This window comes from Rhipicephalus microplus, chromosome 1, assembly GCF_043290135.1.
Source record: "Rhipicephalus microplus isolate Deutch F79 chromosome 1, USDA_Rmic, whole genome shotgun sequence".
Lineage (NCBI taxonomy): Eukaryota > Metazoa > Arthropoda > Arachnida > Ixodida > Ixodidae > Rhipicephalus > Rhipicephalus microplus.
The window spans coordinates 47,889,390-47,902,538 of record NC_134700.1 but is presented as its reverse complement, the minus strand read 5'-3'; the positions used below and the strand labels follow the sequence as shown (position 1 = coordinate 47,902,538).

The 13,149-nt window shown below is 45.1% G+C and overlaps 1 protein-coding gene across 8 annotated transcripts in view; it reads right to left on the bottom strand.

Annotated features, from left to right (window-relative positions):
* LOC119177760 (glycoprotein-N-acetylgalactosamine 3-beta-galactosyltransferase 1) overlaps positions 1–13,149 on the bottom strand; it is a 442,569-nt gene that overhangs the window by 294,885 nt on the left and 134,535 nt on the right. The window contains exon 2 of one of the 8 annotated variants that reach the window (XM_075865894.1): positions 2,969–3,009. The exons of the other annotated variants lie outside the window; for them this stretch is intronic. The gene's annotated coding sequence lies outside the window, so the exon portion shown is untranslated. The remainder of the gene's footprint in view (positions 1–2,968; positions 3,010–13,149) is intronic. 8 annotated transcript variants of the gene reach the window in all.

The following is a 13,149-nucleotide window of genomic DNA, read 5'->3' as shown; positions in this document are numbered from 1 at the left end:
ATTTCAACTCCCATCCCGTGTCATGGGGTTTTAGAACAGACTCTGCTGGAACTCTTCTGTGGAACTGGATAACCCATACAAGTTTTAACTGCCTAAATGTGAAACAACCTAAGTTTGTTCGTGGTCGAGCGCGATCAGTGTTAGATCTGACGTTCTGTAGCGCAAATGTTCAACTGAAGTCCTGGAGAACAGTCGATTTCGCTTCAAACAGTGATCACCTTCTGGTATACTTTGAAATAGGGTGTCCTACTCAATCGTTTGAAAGAAAAGGTAAAACACTGGTTAATTATAAAAAGTTTAAAAACTGCTTGCGCTCCAACATTAACGTAGCGTCCGGTAATAGAAACGAAGACCTCGGTAAGAACGTTCTTTCTGTTTTGGAATTATAAAAAAAAACACTTCGGAATTTTTGATTACGTCAGCGTCAACCAAGAGTGCTCCACCCAGTCGATGGTGGAACACTGAGCGTACAAGGGACTATAGAAGGAGAAAAACTGCGTGGAAAAGGCTTGTACGAAATCAGAGCCCACAAGATTGGAAGGAGTATCAATTCATTATGGGAACATTTAAACGTACAGTATCACGCGCGAAAGAAGAATATGGTAAGAGTCACTTTTACTACTTATCTGAATAAAAATGTTCGAGCCCTATAAGATTTCCTACGTTGTACAAAGAAAGTTCCAATGCCAGAAAATGTGGACTCAGTGGTTTACGCGTCGCTAAGAATTACAGGAAATACTAAATACATTAGCTCGAGGGTTAAAAATTAGATTCACAACGCGCATTCCTACATCGGTTTATACACCAGCCATTTTTTTTTTAGTATACAGTATCGATTTCGGAATTAGATCAGGCTATGTTAAGGTTGCCAAATTCAGCACCAGGACCTGATGGAATTACAAACTCAATGCTAAAAATAATATTTCGGGAATTCCCCAAGGATCTGCTAAGCCTAATAAACTACTCCCTTAAGAAGGTAGGAATAGCTTATGAGTGGAACATTACTTAAATCATACCACTGCTCAAAAAACAGGGGACTGGATATGATATCGACATTAGATGACCAATAGCATTAACATCAAATGTAGTGAAACTTCTTTAAACGGTCTTTCATGGTCTCATAATAACATTTGTTAATGAACTATAGCTGTTGAGCCCCAGCCAAATTGGCTTTAAATCTGAACGTTCAATCTGGAATGCGCACGTAGACCTCGAAAGTCGGGTACACATTGCCTGGCATTAAAAACAGTACGCTGCTATGGTTACATTAGACATCTGTAACGTTTGCGATAGCGTCGAACATTCAGTAATAATAAATCGTGTACGCTTCCATGGACTCCCTTCTTATATTGTAGCATGGGTGACAGAACTTTTTAAAGAAAGGAAGTTTTACTGCGTTAAAGATGGCTTTCTTCCTGTAAGCACAAGCAGACGCGAGGCATACCCCGAAGATCAGTAATTTCACCAGCACTATTCAACATCTTGATGTGTACTGTTCCTATTCGACTAGGGGTGCAGACGTATGTTTATGCGGACGGCATTGCGTTTTTGCTATGGCTGCTGACATGCAACGCCCTTACAAAACTTTACAGTCTTACTTGAGTGAATTGGAGAAGTAGCTAGATGAACTACAGTTAAGTCTTAATACCAATAAGTCTGCTATTCTGGCTTTTCCCGGTAACAATCTGGTGAGAATATCTTTGATTTAGAAGCTGCAGGATACCCTGCAAGTGGTTTCGTTAAAATACCTCGAAGTCATATATAATAAAAACTAAACTAGCAACCTCATGTTGAATGTATCACAGCAAAATGAACACGGGCAATGGGTGTATGGCGCAAGCTGAGCAGCCGCACATCGGGTGTGAGAAGGAAAGCACTTTTGATAGTCTACAAAACGCACGTACACCTGGTATTAGAATCCGGCTGTGTTCTTTTTTGCGGTGCGTCAGCATACCAGATTCGGCCACTAGCCCTATCAGAGCGAGGGGCTTTACGGCTGTGCTTAGGCCTTCCAAAATATGTGGGAAATGCAGTATTATACCTGGGAGCCAGAACACCACCCCTGTTAAACCGATTTAACCTACTTATAGTGCAGACTTTCTTGCGGTGGCACGAAACAATGTCTATTCATACCAAAATAATTTTCATCTCCAATCTCGATTTATTTTTCTCCGAGCACTGGTCTAGATTCTGCAAGCCACAAATCATATTTGTACAAACATTACTCGATTTTCTAAATATACGAATTCTTGATGTGCGTCCTTTGACCATGCAACCTAAATTCACAGACATTGTCTATCACGATAGTTTTCCAAACAACGCGAAATTATTACCTCATGAAATTTTCAATGGACTGTTAGAAGAGCATCTAAATAACCTGCCAACGAATGTAATTATTGCTACATGTGCATCGCAAATTGAGTAAAAAGCTGGCATGGGGATATTCTGCCCTCAACATCACTGGTCTTTTTCTTTCCGACTATCAGACTTTATTCCAGTTCTTACAGCTGAATTTATGGCTATAATATTCGCTCTCCAAATGCTACCCAGTCTAAACACAGTATAGCAATTATCACTGGCTCATGATCTGTGTGTTCTTTTCTCTTAGCACTTTGAGAAACACCTCTTTTAAAGCTTTTCAGAATACTATTATCCGCGTACCTACAATGCCTCCAATTAATTTGCGTACCAGGACCCAAGGGTTCGTTTTTAAACGAAAACACTGATTATTTCACAAAGGCAGCGCTTTTGGTGCCAATCATTCCGGTTTACCCACTGACAAGATACATTTCAATCGCACGATTCCACACCCTAACTTTCAGAAAATGCTTATCAGTCCCTGTCTTGACAGATTCTCCAGAATATAAGCACCTATTATTTCCCTGGAACAGTGAGCTAACACGGTCGAGAATTATGGAAGTGGCCATAACCAAGCTTCGCTACCAGGTTACCTCTGTCTAAACTATACCTGAATAGAGCAAGTCAAGCGCTGCCTCTTCTGTGCCTCTTCTGTAAGGAGGAGGAAACAATCAGTCATTACTTTCTATCCTGTCGCCGGTACACGTCATTGAGAAAACGATTCATAGCACCACCTCTTCGAAACATGGATATGAAAATATCCGAATCAGTTGTTCTATCATTTCGCATCTCTACCCTGGGCTCAGACACATGAATGTTTATTACGCCATAGAGGAATTTATCAGTCAGACTAAACGAATTTCGGGCTAAATTATTCAACTTTTTATTCATTTAGGTATTTCTATTCTGTAATTAAATTTCATGTGTTACCTATCTCTAGCTTACACGACTAGTAATTCGAAAAAACAAAAAAAAAATCACCCACCAGTCAACAATCTCCTGCATTGGGTAAGAGCCACGAGAAGAAGAAGAAGAAGAAGAAGAAGAAGAAGAAGAAGAAGAAGAAGAAGAAGAAGAAGAAGAAGAAGAAGAAGAAGAAGAAGAAGAAGAAGAAGAAGAAGAAGAAGAAGAAGAAGAAGAAGAAGAAGAAGAAGAAGAAGAAGAAGAAGAAGAAGAAGAAGAAGAAGAAGAAGAAGAAGAAGAAGAAGAAGAAGAAGAAGAAGAAGAAGAAGAAGAAGAAGAAGAAGAAGAAGAAGAAGAAGAAGAAGAAGAAGAAGAAGAAGAAGAAGAAGAAGAAGAAGAAGAAGAAGAAGAAGAAGAAGAAGAAGAAGAAGAAGAAGAAGAGACGTCGGACTGGCAGAGCGTACGTTTCCACGTTGAGGCCATCGGACCAGCCGGGACGAGCCTGGCGTTTCCTGCGGTGAACGGGTGGCTTCCAGATCGAGTCCTTCAGCGCGTTTCTATGATGAACGTGTGAGCGGGCCAGGACGGGCTGCTGATCGTAGGTCAGATGATGTTCGAGAGTAACCAGCTACAGAGTCGTTCCACGGAGCCGAGTCTGCTGGGGTCAAGGACAACCGCATGCTGAGGGCGTGGCCTTGGCGCCACGTGTAGGTTCACAATCCGGCATAACCAACTGGGGCGTGGTCTCGGCGCTACGCAGAGTCATCGTGCTTCGGAGCGTTCCTGAGCCGGACGAGTAAGCGCCTCTCTCACTCCTGCTTCAAGCGTGCATCCGTCGACTACGCGGTCACCGGCACCATGAGTGTCCTCTCTGGACGAAGGTTACCCAACGAGTAAGCGCGACTACGGCACTGTAACTACTGAGAGTCAGAAGGAACGTAACCATCTTGTACTGTTCGCCCATGTATTGAAAGGGTGTGCATTTGTGCTTGAATTGTGTTGTGCATAAGTGTCTTCTTTTCCATGAACTTGTCTCTTCCTCAGGGCACACGAACCGCCACAATCGGCGAGCTCCCACCAGGATGGCTAATTTACATTTGAAGCCATACTCAGACACAGCCTGGTCATGGATAGGAAAAAATTTATTGCGCTTGGTCGACAGTTCAGGTTGGAGGGTGAGGAGCTGAGAGAATGGGTCGAACGAGCGTGTGTTGAAGCCCGCGATGAACGTGCTAAGGAACGCGAGTTCACGAAAGAAAATGCTGGACGGCAGCAGAAAGCACAAGAACATGAGCTGAAGATTCTAGAACTGAATCTTCGACTTCACGAAAGTACAGGCAGGCTACAGTCAACTGAGGCTGACGAAAAAAAAGTGGATCTAGCATGAATACTACAAGTATTTAGGAGGTCTGCAGTCCTAATAAATTGATTCCACTCTTCCATCAAGCTCGAGATGAACTCGACGCGTCTCTGCAGCTATTTGAAGGGGCTACAACGTGTCAAGCATGGTCACGCGAGAAGTGGGCTCTTTCGCTTAGCCTATGCATGACGGGAGAAGCACTAACTGTCATAGGCCGGTCGGATCCAACAGCTGCGCTGAATTACAATGAGTAAAAAGCAGCACTTCTTCAGAGGTTTCAATGTACCGCGGAAGGCTACCGAGAGAAGTTTCGCGAAACCAGGCCAGAAGAGAACGAGACCGGTCTGCAGTATGCTTCCAGAGTTTCCGGCTACTTTCACTGTTGGCTGAAGATGGAAAAAACGGAGAAAACCTTCGATAGCCTGAAACAACTCCTTATAAGTAAGCAGTTCGTGAAGGGTTGCTTTCCGGCACTCCGGATTTTCTTAAAAAAAGAAGCTGCTAGACGCTGAGTTTCCTTTATGAGACTGCCGATAACTTCATGGAAGCGCAGGCGCTCACTAAACTAGGAAGATAACGTGTTTCCAAGGAACCAGGACCATCGATGTCAAAATCAGAGTCTGAGAGGAAGACAGAGAAGCCTGCAAATCGCGGTTTTCTGTGCGACAAGAAGGGGCATAGGGCAGCCGAACGCTGGTCGCACACAAGAGCATGTTCTCCTGTGCATGGTCACAGTGTTGTGTTCTAGGTTTTCAGTTTCGGTTTCGGAATGGCATGTGAGGATGCCAGGGGGCACCACTCTGGCATCCAGGATTTCAAGGCGACTGTAAATAAAATCAGTGTGTGTTGGGTAACCGTGGAGTGCGGTTGTTCTTCTCTTCGGCGCTTCGCGCCAACCCGTGTGTTCGGGATGGTCGGCGTCCCCGCCGACCGCGTACGTCTCCGTCGGGTCGGCCGTCTTCTTCTTCTGCTTCGTCGGGACCAGCCAGCCCCCAACGCAGCAATGGCGACGAGGACGTGTAAGAACCCATTTCGTTCTCCGTGTTCGTCTTTTTCTTGCTTCTAATGGACCTACCCTGCTAACCCTAGACGCTCTTTGTTCCCAGCAAGATGGCTGCTGCGTGCTGCGTCGCTTCATTCCTTCTTCTTTCAGCTACGCCGCCTCTGTCGTCGTCTTCAAACAGTGTATTGGCCTCATTTTCTTCTCGTCTGCACCTCTACATTCTTCTTGCTTGAAATGGCGTCTCCTATACCACCTCCCCTATTTCTTCATTCACCCTGAGACCCGCCACTTCCGTGGGCGGACTGGAAATTGGTGTTTCAGGCCTACGCAGACGCGGCCGGTGAGGACGCCAGCAAGCCCGAGCGTCGCAAGGCCCTGCTGCTCAACGCGTTGGGCCAACACCACCTAGACTTTTTTTCGGGTTAAAGCTCTTCTGTACTTTGAACGCCACTAACTCGTCACCGACGCCAGCGTCGGGCGATGCCTTCAAGAATGCTGTTGCTCTTTTCGATAAGCATTTTAAAGATGTCTCGTGCGATTATCTCGCACGCGTAAAATTCCAAGAAAGGCGACAATTGCCTGGCGAGCCAGTCGCCGAGTTTATTACTTCTCTTCGAACGCTCGCCGCGTCGTGCGGCTTCGGCGCGCTCGAGGACGATATGATCCGCCATCAGCTTTTCACCGGTGTAGCCTCGGAAAACGTCCGCTGCCGCATGCTTCAAAAGGGCTCCTCGATTTCATTATCCGAAGCCCTCTCGATTGCGCGAGAGGACAAGCTTATTCGCTCCCAGTTGGAGCAATTCGCTCCGCATTCAGTGCAGCAACTTTCTGCTGCGGGGGCCAAGGCGGCGGGGCGGCTCTTTGTTTCACGGGACGCGTCAACATGGCGGCCCTTCATCTTCGTCTCGGCGCGGCGGCCAACATGGACGCCCGCCTGCACAGTCCTTCCGTGGCGGCCAACATGGCGGCCTCTTTGCGTCGCCGCGGCGAGGAAGCCGGCAATATGGCGACCCCAATTCGCCAAATTCTGGTTTTCAGGAACAGCACCGAGCTCCTAACTCATGTTCGCAATTTTCTTCTCCAAGTGCAACCGCGCATTCCTTTCGTTGCGGATCGGCTCGGCATTTAGCCAATTTCACGCAGTGTCCCGCGAGAAACCGCACTTGTCTTGCGTGCGGAAAAATCGGACATTTTCTGTCCGAATGCAATTCCCGTCCAGCAAATCTTCCTGAACCAGTTTCTTCGTCCGCTCCTTCGAGCACTGCACAGACCAGTACGGTCACTGTTTTAAATGTGGATGGCCTCCACACTGCGCCCGAGCCCCGCATCGTAGCTTCAGTGGGCCATGTGCCCTTGTCATTTCTCGTGGACACTGGTGCCTCAGTCTCTTTAATCCGTGCCGCTGACTTTCATAGTCATTTTTCCAACATTCGGCTTTTGCCTTCACACGTCGTTCTACAAACATATTCCAAGGAAACGATTGATAATTTAGGTCACTTTACAGCTCAGGTCTCCTATCGCAGTCGCACTGCTTCCATTACTTTTTATGTAACTGCCAATGGCAGCTTGCTTTTGGAACGTGATGCCATCAGGGCTTTGTCCATCAACATCGTCGGTACGTCTATGACGTGTGCTCAAGTCGACATCCAAGATGATCTTCCGGCCAACGCGCCTTCTCAATTCTACCACCTGTTCACCCGTGAACTGGGTTGTGTGCGCGGTTTTGTGCATAAAGTGATGCGTCGACCAGGTGCCCTGTGCGTGCCAAGCTGCGCCGCATTCCTCTTCTTCTCCGTGAGCAAGTCTCTGCGGAACTGTCTCGCCTTCAAGCCAGCGGAATCATCAAGCCTGTCTCTGCTTCCGACTGGGTTTCTCCACTGGTCATCGTCAAGAAAAAATATGGATCCCTTCGACTATGCGTCGACTTACGAGAACCGAACAAGGCGATCGTCGTAGACAGGTTTCCACTTCCTCACATTGAAGAACTGCTTCATCAGCTCTCCGGAGCGGTATGTTTCTCCAAGCTGAACCTCGCGTCCGCTTATCACCAAGTTGAACTTTCTGAGTGCAGTAGAGACTTAACCACATTTGTATCGCACGAAGGCTTGTTTCGGTTTCGCCGCGTGTGTTTCGGGCTTACATCTGCCCCTGCAGTGTTTCAGAAAATGATGTCAATTATTCTTAAGGGTTGTAATGGCGCCCTTTGTTACTTGGATGACATTTCGGTGTGAGGACGTACTTGCAAAGAGCACGATGCTAACTTGCATACTGTTCTCAACCGCATCAGTGAATGTGGTATGAAACTTAATAACAAGTGCATTTTTCTGCGAATGAGTTACAATTTCTAGGACATAACGTCAGTTTCCGCGGTTTGACACTTGTTGAATCTAAAGTTCAGGCCATTGTCAATGCCCCACGGCCTACTGATGCCAAAACCTTGCAATCTTTTTAGGTCTTGTTGGTTATTATGCCAAGTTTGTTCCTCACTATGCTGATGTTGTGAACCACTGCGTACTCTACTTCGTAAAGCACAGCATTTTAACTGGTCAGCTGAAGCTGAGCAGAGCTTCATTCGAGTTAAGTCAATACTGGCCTCAAAGCCACCTGTCAGTATTTTCAATGAGCAAGCTTCCCATCGTCATCACGACGGATGCGTCCGATGTTGGACTGGGAGCAGTGTTTCAACAACTCAGAGGTGATCAGCTGATCACTATCGCTTTTGCGTCTCGTACATTGACCCCTGCTGAACGCAGATATTCAGTAGGAGAGCGTGAAGCTCTCGCGTGTCTTTTTGCTTGTGAGAAATGGCATGTTTACTTGTGGGGCCGGCACTTCACATTACGTACAGATCACCAGCACTAGTTGCTCTTGTTTCTGCAGGATCTGAAGGCCACCGCCCCATTCGCATTTCCCGTTGGTGTGCCAAACTCATGTATCATAATTTCAGTGTTCAATATTGTAAAGGTTCTAATAACGTGGTTGCTGATGCACTGTCGCGCCTTCCTCGTCAGATACCGGTTACTGAAGAGCGGGATGAGGAAGTTGTTTCATTAGTTACTTCCTGCATTACTAAAACTGAGCTTCAGGCAGCTAAAGCCGCAGATTCCACTTTGTCTCAAGTTCTCAAATATTTACGTGAAGGATGGCCTTCCAAATGTGCTCTTGCTTCTGAATTCTTGCCTTACTTCGCAGTTCGACAGGAACTGTCTTGTGCCGAGGACTTGCTTTTCCGCGATGAACGCGTGATTCCCCCTGCTTCTTTCCGTAACAGCTAATAAATACAGCTTGCCCATGAGGCCTATCTATGCATTGTCCGCACCAAACAGAATCTCCGAGACAGGTACTGGTGGCCAGCCTTAGACAAGCAGGTCGAGCATGCAGTTTACAACTGCCATATATGTCAGGCAGCTGACAAGTCTGCTAAACTCGCATTTTCTCCGTTGCAGCCAGTCCAGTGGCCTGATCGGCCTTGGCAGAAACTCGGCATGGACATCATCGGTCCTTTGCATAATGTTCCGCAAAATGCCCAGTTCATTGTTTCTCTCATCGACTACCATTCCAAATGGCCAGAGCTTTGTTTCACACATACGGTTACTTCTGAGGTCATCATTGAGTTTCTGTCTTAATTCTTCAGCCGGGAAGGTTTTCTGATGCCATAGTTACGGACAATGGTCCACAGTTTCAGTCCCAACACTTGGAGGCTTTTCTTTCACAACGAGGAATTCAGCCCTTGAGGTGATCAGTTTTCTATCCCCAATCAAATGGGCAAATCGAGCGCTTTAATCGCGTTCTGAAGGAACATATCCAGATCGCCCAATTAGAGCACCGTCCCATCAAGCAAGTCTTGACTGAATGGGACTTGGCATCATTTGGCAGCGGTGGTCACGGCTGGAAACAACGAACTTCAAGGATTACTCTGTTTTTGCAGTGCTCGTCGTTTATACCAAGCCGTGTACGGTCACCTCGGCGCACGTGTTGCTCTTGCCTCGGTTTCATCGCGTGTCTCGTGTGTCACTGGTGGAACCTGCGTGGATTTCCTGCACGGTCAACCCGAGTCGATAGTCGGCACTGCGCAGCTGCCTGGTTCATTCTTCCCGGATAAGTGGGATGGCGAAATCGACTTGGCATCATTTGGCAGCGGTGGTCACGGCTGGAAACAACGAACTTCAAGGATTACTCTGTTTTTGCAGGTTAGTGCCGTTAAAGGTTGCAAACTAGTAGTTTACAATTCCTTCGGTGACCACCGCTGCTGCAAGTGCCCATATATTGCTATTGTTTGTGCTTTACACCATGCCTTCTTGTGCTGAGCTTGCAAAAAGAATTGATCAGTTAGAAGCTTTGTTCAAGAGTCAGTCGGAAGAAGTTGTCTCTGATCTTGTGAAAAATGCTCAATAAGACTGTCATCAGAAGTTAACATTGTTGAAATGAAACTGGAAATAGAGGCACTAACGAAAAGTGTCGACATGCTTAACTCGTTGGTTGAAGAAGTCCGAGCTCAGAATGTTGTTATGACTGCAGACAACAAAACACTCAAAACTGAAAATACAGCAATGGCCAAACGTCTGTCAGAACTTGAACAGTACTCTCGAATAAACAATGTGGAAATCAAGGGCGTAGCCTGCACACAGGGCGAGAACTGCCTTGCGCTCTTGAAGGCTGTTGGCGATAAAATAAGCTGTCCAATTTCTGAAGCTGACATTGATGTTGTCCACTGCGTGCCAACAAAGTCTGGATCGGCCAATAAGAATATTATTGCCCGCTTCTCCTCTAGAACAAAAACGCAGGACTTCATCACCAAGGCGCGAAAGGCTCACATAAATTCGAAGGATCTCGGATTCCCCGGCCCTTATCATGTTCCCATTTACATTAGTGATCACCTAACCCGCGAAAACAAAATTCTATTCGCAAAAGCTCAGTCACTGAAAAGGGACAAAGACTAGCAGTTTCTTTGGACTGAAAATTGCCAAATAAAAGCCAGAAAGACGGGTGACAGTCGTGTCTTCCGTATCTCGTCTGAGGGCGATTTATCTATCTTCCGATGAAGACCAGCAGGCCGAGTAGCTAACTTAGCGCCTGAACGTATTGCGATAATGTCATCTTATTTTTCGACTATGCAACTTCAGTCCTTTTTTTTAAACCCATGCCTCTCTGCAATTCACTTCAATGCACGAAGTCTAAAAAACATTATGATGAAATCTCTGATTTTCTGGCCTCTTTAGATCACAAGTTTTCACTTCTCTGCATGTCAGAGACTTGGCTATCTCACGCAGACGGCAATTTATACGGATTTCCCTCTTCTACTTCCGAATACTGCCACCGTACACAACAAAGCTATGGCGGTGTCGCTGTTTTTGTATCTGCAAATCTTCGTTACAAACGGCGGAACGACATAATATTCTCGGTGCCAAATTGTGAAACTGTGTGGATTGAATTGGAGGATGTCAATCAAACAATTCTCGGTTGCTTATATCGGTCGCCTTCATCGTCTGTATCTGCTTTTTGCAATGAATTGAACATTGTGCTTGGTAAATTATCCTCAGAAAAGAAAAATGTTCTCAATCTTGGTGACATTAATATAAATTTAAATTTGCTAGACGACTGCAGCGCCGCTACTATTGCTTACACTGACTGCCTTCATGGTTTTGGCCTCGAATCTTTGGTTTCCCTTCCAACCAGATGTACCCCTGGGTCTTCGTCCACATTAATCGACCACATATTTTCTAATCATTTGTGTCCTCCTGTTTGCGGTGTACTTGAGAATAACATCACGGATCATTTCCCTATCTTCTTTAAACTTCCTTGTCAACTACATAAACCTTGTCATAAGTTCGATAAAGCTGTGATCAACAAATATGACTATATTACACAGGTTTCCAAGCTAAAATGGTCTTCCATAAACTCAGAATCAGACGTAGATTTAGCATTTATTGAATTTTCAGATAGCATAAAACAATGTATCGTAAATTCGACCGAAATCGTGAGGTGCCGGAGACATATCCCTGCGTTGCAAAATCCCTGGTTAACAAATGGCCTTCTGACTAGCTTACGCAAAAAAGACAACCTTTACCGCAAAGTTAAAAAGCGTCCTTTCAACATTCGACTCAGAACGCACTATAAAGTCTACTGTAATCAACTGAATAAGCTACTAAAAGAAGCCAAAAGAATATATTACGAACGTCGAATAGCTGAGGCTGGTTCAGATGCAAAGCGACAATGGAAAATAATAAATTCTTTCTTAAATGGATCAAGTCGGGATGAACCCATAAGAAAGATTAAATCATCACGTGGCTTCTATACCAAAACGTTAGATATTGCCAACGCTTTCAATGAATTTTTCTGTGGTCCCACTTCCGAGGAAAACAACAATAATCAAGTATCACCTCAACGTTGCTCACAATCAATGTACTTATTTCCAACAGACCCAGACGAGATTATCAATGTCATAAATCATTTAAAGCTTACGGGCGCAGGTCTAGATGAAATCAGTTCAGCGAATGTAAAATTTGTCACTCATTGCATCGCTAACCCTTTATCCTGTATCACCAATTTAATCTTCACGAGTGGAATATTTCCAAGACAGCTAAAAAAAGCTAAAATTATTCCCGTGTTTAAGAAAGGAGACCGGTCTTGCATTTCAAATTATCGTCCTATCGCTATTCTCCCTTTCTTTAGCAAAGTCATTGAAAAGTGCATTGAAAAACGCCTTACCACATACCTCTCAAAATTTAATATTCTTTCCTCAAATCAATTCGGCTTCAGGGCGGGTTCTTCGACTGACTACGCTTTACTTTCTTTCACAGATAAAATAAAAAGCGCCATTGATTCTGGTTTCTACGCAGGAGCAGTTTTCATAGATCTATCAAAAGCATTCCACTCCATCAATCATGACATCCTCATTTCTAAACTACGGGCAGTAGGTGTCGACGGGCCCATGCTGAAGCTTATAAAGAGTTATTTAACAGACAGACAACAGGTTGTCTGTGTTGGTTCCTCGCTTTCTAACTTTGAAATAACAAACAAGGGTGTTCCGCAGGGATCGATACTTGGCCCACTGCTTTTCTTACTTTACATAAATGATTTGCCTAATCACCTATCACAATCAGAAGCTTTCCTTTACGCAGATGACACGACATTGCGTGCTAGTGATCGATCACTAACTGCTCTTACATCGAAGTTGAATACTGATTTGAACAATATTTCAGTATGGTGCCACCTTAATTCGCTGAAAATTAATACCACCAAGACTTCATTCATGCTTTTTCATACCAGTCACAGAACACCAGAAATTCTTCCCACTATCATTCTTGATTCTCATGTCATTGGTGCAGCTGATGAATGTTCATTTCTCGGTGTTACTTTAGATTCTAACTTAAAATTTACGAAACACATCGCCCATTTGAAGCGCGAAATTGCTCCTGGTATTAGAATCTTATTAAAAGCCAGGTACTATTTCAGCAAACCTACACTACTAACACTGTTTTATTGTTTCATTCACAGTCATCTGAACTACTGCATCACCTCATGG